Source organism: Kryptolebias marmoratus, linkage group LG9 (assembly GCF_001649575.2).
Source record: "Kryptolebias marmoratus isolate JLee-2015 linkage group LG9, ASM164957v2, whole genome shotgun sequence".
NCBI lineage: Eukaryota > Metazoa > Chordata > Actinopteri > Cyprinodontiformes > Rivulidae > Kryptolebias > Kryptolebias marmoratus.
The window spans coordinates 5,337,069-5,344,791 of NC_051438.1; positions in this window are offsets into that span (position 1 = coordinate 5,337,069).

The window sequence follows — 7,723 nt, forward strand, 5'->3', positions numbered from 1 at the left end:
AGGTAAAGTTTTGGACTGCATATTTGAACATGTCTAAAGAGCGAGTCCACATGCGTAGAGGTTTACTATTTGTCCCTGATTTTGCTCCGTCCTCAGGCAGATCCAGGAGAACGTCACTGGACTTATATGTGTGTTGTATTACATCAGACACCGCCTGCTGTCTTGTTTGTGTGTGAGTCACAGATGCACACAAACTTAAAGTACATCAAATCCATAGTGACAGAGGGCAAAGAGGCAGACGTCAGTGTGGAAACAATAAATGCATTTTAAAATATTTCTGAGTCACAGAGAAATGAGGGACCCCTTAGCTTAAGTGTTTTATTGGAAAATAGAAGTTTTTGACCTTCTGAGTAGAGCTCCTACAATAAAATAAATAATAAACTGATGTCAGGTTAACATTAAAAGTTGTAATTTTTAGTTCCCCTCCCCCTTTTAACTTTCCTCATGCTCATTATGAATAAATGAAGACAGGGAAGCTTAAAGAATGAGAACACAGGCGAGAATCTGTCAGGTGAAAGGCAGATGGTTTGGAGCCAAATGCAGACTGAACAGGGAAGAACTCAAAGAAAACCTAATTGATTAACACAAAGCAAAACAAAAGGCTGACGTGGCAGCAACAAAAACTAAATATCAAATGCAGGGTTGCAAAGAACACAAGGGGTGAGACACGAGGAAAAACCAGACAACACATGAGTGAAACAATGAACCAGCAAGTATGTGTGGAAAATGACAGGGTTTTGTTGTCAACATTTTTATTGAGGGATCAAACATGGTCATTGAAACGTCAACAATACAAATTTGTCCTCATTTTCCTTATGTGAACATAAAACATAAGAAAGACAATACAAAACAAAACAGAAGTTACACAAATAAACAAGAACATTCCCATGACCCAATTATCTCCCTTTCCGTAGGACTTATATCTTATCACACCGAGGTTCAAATTGAATTCATTTCAAATAAAGTTATCAATATATTGCTGAAGGGGTTGCCAAGTTTTATTGAATCGCTTTTATTTATTTGCTAAAGAGAACCGAATTCTTTCCAAATGAGAGAGCCTTACCAGTTCTTCCAGCCACAACTTAACAGATGGAACCTCTGCCTTTTTCCAAAACATCAACACTAGTTTTTTTGCTATGATAAAGGCATAAGATAATAATTGCTGTTGGCATTTATTAAATTGGGAGAGCTGATTACAGAACTTGGACAGGTGTAGGTGGGCGTGGCAGGGAGACAGAGAGAGAAAGACTGAGCAGGCGTAGGTGAACATGAAACAAGAGACGAGTCAGAAACCAAAACACAAACCAAAAACTAAATAAAAAAATAAAAAAAACATAACACAGAAAAAATCCAAATCCCCACACTAGTTTGAGCAGCGGCAGTGCTTTGCAGATCAACAGAGTGACACCGGGACTGTTAACGGTTAAAAATGTTTTTAACCCACAATGGCCGAAGGAGAGCAATGCGTTGATTTGGTTGCTGATTTACTGGCAAGGCTGTTTTCAAGACGAACTTTTCAAGAGAAGCTAGATCTCGTTAGAGGAGGACGGCCGACCCCCGAGCTAGCTAACCTGTCCCAGAGTAGATTTTGTGTTGAAATAAGTGTTTTGAGGGACACAGCCGTTTTGGTGAGTGCAAACATTTTATTTATTTTATTCTATTTTATTTAGTTTTGACAGTAGCATACCAGATATGTTTTAATTGCTGATGTGGGTTTGTTGATTTTTAAAATGCGCCGGATATTAGCCCATTTTGTACACAACTGAGGTGATGCAATGCCAAGTAGTGCTTAAGTGTGTGTACTTTCCAGTCCTGGTGTTATAAATGCTGGCGTAATGAAAGGTATTTATTGACTAAGTTGGACATCACTGAAGGCCTAAGTGTGAAATGCATCGCCTGCCACTGACAAAACTAAACACAGGAACCTGTAACCTAGTCCAGTGGTCTTCAATTATAATTCTGCAAGATCTGCCTAAAGAAATGTTTGTCAAGCAAAGGACTAAAATATTATGAAAAATAAAAATAAACAAGGTTAACCGGGTTTCATGCCAACCGTGGAACACTGGACCAGCTCTTTACCCTCACTAGGGTCCCTGAGGGGACATAGAAGTTTGCCCAACCAGTCTACATGTATTTTGTGGACTTACAGCAGGCATTTGACTGTGTCCCTGTGGCATTCTGCCATGTGGGTGCCTGTTGTGCTCCTCATGTGCTCCTCATGTGCTCCAATTGGTTGGCTCAGTAATCACCCACAGCTGTCACGGATCAAGATCAACCACACCAGAGTTCTTAAGGCAGTAGTGAGGAGCAGATCAACGCTGGAGCATCGCTTGACGCTGGTAATCAGTCTCAGCCACTCTAGCCTTCTTGCTTCTGGAAAGTAGTAACCATTTTGTGTTTGTGCCTGTCCAGAGCTCCCGACTCCGCCTGCTGCCACCTCGACCTGCTCCTGGCTGCCTCAAGAAGATTCTGGAAAATCCCACTCTGAACTGGGTTGAACCTGAGCCTGTCTGTCTCCTACCTACCAGGGAATCTACTTACCTGAGCTTCTCCTTTGTGTTTATACTCACCCTTGGAATCTGGATCCGCACCTCCGAGCTTCGCCCGCCAAGAACCACCTGTAAGAAATTACCTACCTGCTAGACCTTTAACTTTCTCTGCTCCTGGTGGAAGGCGGACATGTTTTCTTTGCTCTCTGTCTCCTGAACTCCCCCCGCCTCTCTGCCCTGCTTTCTTTCAGAGCCTCTTTTTTTTACATATTCTCCAAAAATTTTTAAAACATGGATCTGGTCAGCTGGTCTCTCAACGCAAATGATCAAATTTTCTTGATGGGAAGACCGAACCTGGGAGAGCTCTGACTTACCCTGAGGGGACATTTTTTTGCTGGATACACAATGGATTCCTGGAGGAAATGGAATAATTTTTTGCTGGATACACAATGGATTCCTGGAGGAAATGGAATAATTGTTTGTCTGACAATTATTGTCTTTGGAAGATCTTCACATATTTGGGTTTTGATAACAGGATTTCTGCTGTTTGGATTAAGCAGTTACCTGACTTATCGTCAAATTCGTTTGATGGGTTCGGCAGTCAACAATCAAATTGTGTGGTTACGGGAGCTGAATCGCAAATTGGACTGAATTGCGGTTCTGGAACTCATAATATGGGTTACATCTTGAGGAAGTTGCTCGCTCGAATCAGGCGGAATGGTCCTGGAATATGGCTGTTTGGATTCGCCATTGAGAAATATCAACAAGACTTTTAAGACAGACAAAAACACAATGTCTGCCTGTACCAAAACAATTACTGTTTGTGAATATTGGCTCCCCTAGGCTAATTTTGGTCAGCTATCTTGAAATTTCTCCTGGAACTATGTAAACAAGATGCTCTTCTCCCTCTGCCTAAGGACATCTGTGGATCTGCTCTATGCTAGCTGATAAACATTCCATCACATTATCAAAGACAATGTCCTCTGACATGATTCATGGACTTCTCTACAAACACACACACACCACACTGCCTCCCACCGCCTCTACACACACACACACACACACACACACACATACACACACTTTCCGCTGAGTCATCTTTGCTGTATTGTATTCTGTTTTTATTTCTGTTGTAAAGCACTTTGGATCGCCCTGTTGCTGAAAAGTTCTATATAAATAAATCTCATTTCTCTTCACTTAACTTACCAACACCTCCTTTGATGAACCTGATACTTACCGTAACTCCTCTCTTCCAGAACCTGTCCTGCAAACCTGTACCCACTGCAAATAAAATCACTTATTTTGTAATTGTGCTCCTGTGTCGTTCGTTCTGGGTTACTCTGCTTTGACAAACCACAAATCGTGATAGTCCCCCAGGGTACCCTGTGGGGAGCACTTCATGGATATGGAATTGGGGGTTCATTTTGGGGCATTTGGTCCCAATACAAATGGTGCGAGAGTCTGGTCCATATTGTCGGCAGTAAATTGGACCTGTTCAGGGTAAGAGTTGGACTACACTGGGTAGTGACCGAAAGAACGATATATTGATACAGGAAGTCAAAGTTAGTTTTCTCCACAGAGTAGCTGGGTTCTCCATCAGAGATAAAGTGAGAAGTTCTGTTATCCGGGAGGGACTCGGAGTAGAGCTGTTGCTGTTCCTCCACATCGAGAGGAGCGAGTTTAGGCATCTGGTAAGGATGCCCCCTGGACACCTTCCTAGGGAGGTGTTCTAAGCATGTCCAACTGGGAGGAGACCCCAGGGAAGACCCAGGACATGCTGGAGAGACTGTCTCTCAGCTGACCTGGGAACGCCTTGGAATCCTCCTGGAAGAGCTGAAAGAGGTGGTTGTGGAGAGAGATATATCTGGGCCTCCCTGCTCAAGTTGCTGACCCCGCAACCTGACTACGGAATAAGTGGCAGAAGATGGATGGATGGATGGATGGATGAATGGAAAATAAAAAAAAAAACAACACCCATACTGCTCTATTTTTTCCACATGGGCAGTTCCACTTTCACTTCAAGCTCAGGTCCTACAAGAGACCTATGCTGTTCCTAGAACTGCGCTCTTCTGGACAGAGATCACTGAGGTTGTTCCTGGGATCTGTTGGAGCCAGTCTTGGCACCAAGTGCTCTGATGACCACTGGTACCACTGAGGCCTTGACTTTCCACAACCTCCTAAATTTTTATTTTTTATAAAATGAATGTGGAAATGCAGGCACTTATATGTATTATTTACATGTGAAATAAGAGAAAACAAAGTTTACCTTACACAAACCACATTCCTGTTTCCAAAGGTCTTTGTTTTACTTTTAAATGTAAATGTTTCTGTAGCGCACCCCCCCGTGCCGCGGCCCTGCCCCCTGCAACACCAGGAGGCATTCCTCTGCTACCGACCAAACTGGCCGGTGTAAACGCGATGCATTCTTTATAGAGCCGAGCCGAGTAGAGCGGAGTAGAGCCGGACTTCTGAATTAGAGTCCGTGTAAAAGAGGCATATCAGAACCCTGGTGGTTCTGTCAAACTGGGTGCTCCAAGTTCTGATCTTAGCTGGTCTGAAATCTGTAGTAGACAGACCCTCCAGAATTTCGCGATGTTCCGATCGCAACTATTAATGCAAAATCTAGCAAACCCCGCAAAATGGCAACTTTTTGTAACTTTGTCCAAAACACTGCAACTTTCCCACAACTTTAACCCAATATTTATTGTTTCTTAAGTGATTCGCCACCGTTTCTGCGGTCTAGTCTCCTCTTTGTGGGTTTGTGTAGTGTGGAATACAAGATAACCTCAAATAACTCACAAAGAAGATATGTGACGTTACATTCTGTTAACATCAGAATGCCGGGAGCGTGCAGGAGCAGCGACCGAAGTGAAAATGTGCACTAATGCTTCACATTTGTCCACGAAGATTTCAGCAAAGGACCACGCAAAACACCGCAGTGAAGTTAGTTTTAAGTTGGATATTCGCGCTCCGCGGAGTTAGTGGCGTCTAGCTCACGGCTGACCCGAAACAGGAACTCTAATGTCGGCCAGCCATCCGTAAGTGAACCAACGCGCGTGAGAGAAGGGGCTGGCAGAGAGCATCTTCTCTGGTAAAATTGATGTTGTTGTCAACCGAATTGATGTGCCTGGTGAAGGCTTCAACTTCTTTAGCTTGAATTTTGACCCAGGTATCGTCCACATATCTGAACCATTGGTTTGGTGTAGCTCCCTCAAAGGAGTTCAGGGCTCTCTGCTCCACTTCCTCCATGTAGCGATTAGCCACAATAGGTGACACTGGAGATCCCATGGTGCATTTGCAAGCAATCCAGGTTACATCACATCTCAGCTTTAAAAGCTCAACTCCACACTCTCTATATCTGAATTGAGAAAGCTCCTCAGATGAGAAGCGAAACGTCTTCAACTACAGAATAGAAGTCCAGTTCTTTTTGTTTTTTAACCTTTTTTGAATTTCTCACATTAAATACACCAATGCAAACATAAAAGACAAAACACTGTAGCGAAGTATTAATGTAGTGCATAGATACCATACAAGCTATAAATTGTAACTTGACCAAAAGTAACTGAAAATAATTATTCAGGTACACAGCAGAAAATAACCGTTTGGTCCTTTGAGTAAAACCTGTTGAAGTCTGGGTAGATGCAATCATCCCTGTCAAGTAGGGAAGCTGCACAAAGGCAAAAAGAAGAACTTGACAGTAAAAACCATCCTTGAAGACAAAGTTATAATTAAAGGATCAAGTTAAGATGGCAGAACCTGCTGTTGGGAAGTCTATTGAGCAATTGAAGACGGAAAGGACAACAGCAAAGAGATCGTTAACACGTTTAATTAATAAAATAACTCGGATGCATGAGGACATGACTGAAGAGGAACTGAAAGATAAATTTAATGAGCTCAACATAGAGGCTGAAAAAGTAATGACGGCAAATGATGATTTGGAAGCTGTCTCATCGCAGAATCCAGATTGGATGGAAATGAAGATGCTGAATTGACTGAAGAACAGGAATCTGACCTGGAAAGAACTACAAATGAATGTGAAGCAATAGTAAAAGAGGTCAAAAGCTTAATTCAGGAGACTCTGTGGAGAACCTTTGGAAAGGCTGAAATGGTGGTAGCACTTCAGGTAGCAGAAGCAGAATGTGAACATGCTGCTGCTATGAAACCAGGAGTGAAAAGGGAAGCATATGCATATATCAACCTTGCTCACCTGAAAGAGCTTTTAAAAGCTGCAAAAGAAGCCCACCGTCACTGGAAAAAGTGGATCCCTCGTGACGTGCAGAATGAGATCCAAGATCGGGTGAGAAGGCTGGAGTGCAGTGTCCCCAAGCTGGTTTCCAGGACAGCAGAGTTCATTCGTGCAAGGCAGAATAAGATCCAAGAAGATGGAGAAGAAGGGAAGCAATTTGTAATTCCACCAAGTTTTTCCCTACTAACCATTAAATTGAAACCAACATCTCTCCCAAAGTTTCTTGGGAATAAACAAGATTTTTATAGATGGAAGAGAGACTGGGAAGCACTTCAAAAACAAGGGGAACTGTGATGGCCAAATCCATGGCCACACTCTAAAGCCTTAATGTCAGTAACTCCTTTTATACACTTTATTTATATTTTTTCTTTCATACAAACACAATAATATTTTAGTTGCAATAAAAACATTTATTAGTTGATTTGGATACATTTGTTCTATTTGTTAGCGCGCCCATTTAGTAACAAATGTGTTTGTCAATTTTTTGTTCATTTTTGGGTCTTTAGTTTAGCCAAACTTAGCTGTACTGCAGGGGTCCAGCTGAACGGAGTCTTGGTGGAGGTTAGAGCAGTTAAGGGTAGGGCTGTTTGGCTATAATTACGAATAAATCGTCGGTAGAAATTGGCGAACCCAAGAAATCTTTGGAGTTGTTTTCGGGTTGAAGGAGTGGGCCACTCTAACACTGCCTTGATCTTTTCTTCTGCTGGTCTGACCTATCCACCCTCGAGGACGTAACCCAGGAAGGTGACTGACGTTTGGTGAAACTGACATTTTTCCATATTCACAAACAACCTATTTTCCAGGAGGCGCTGCAACACTTGACGGACGTGGTTCTTATGGGAAGGTTCCTAAAGGCCGTTTTCCACTCATCCCCTTCTCTGATGCGGAGTAAATGATAGGCGTTTCTAAGATCTAGTTTAGTAAACACCTTGGCCCCTTGAACTGGCTCAAACGCAGAGGAGAGGAGTGGCAGGGGGTATTTGTTTTT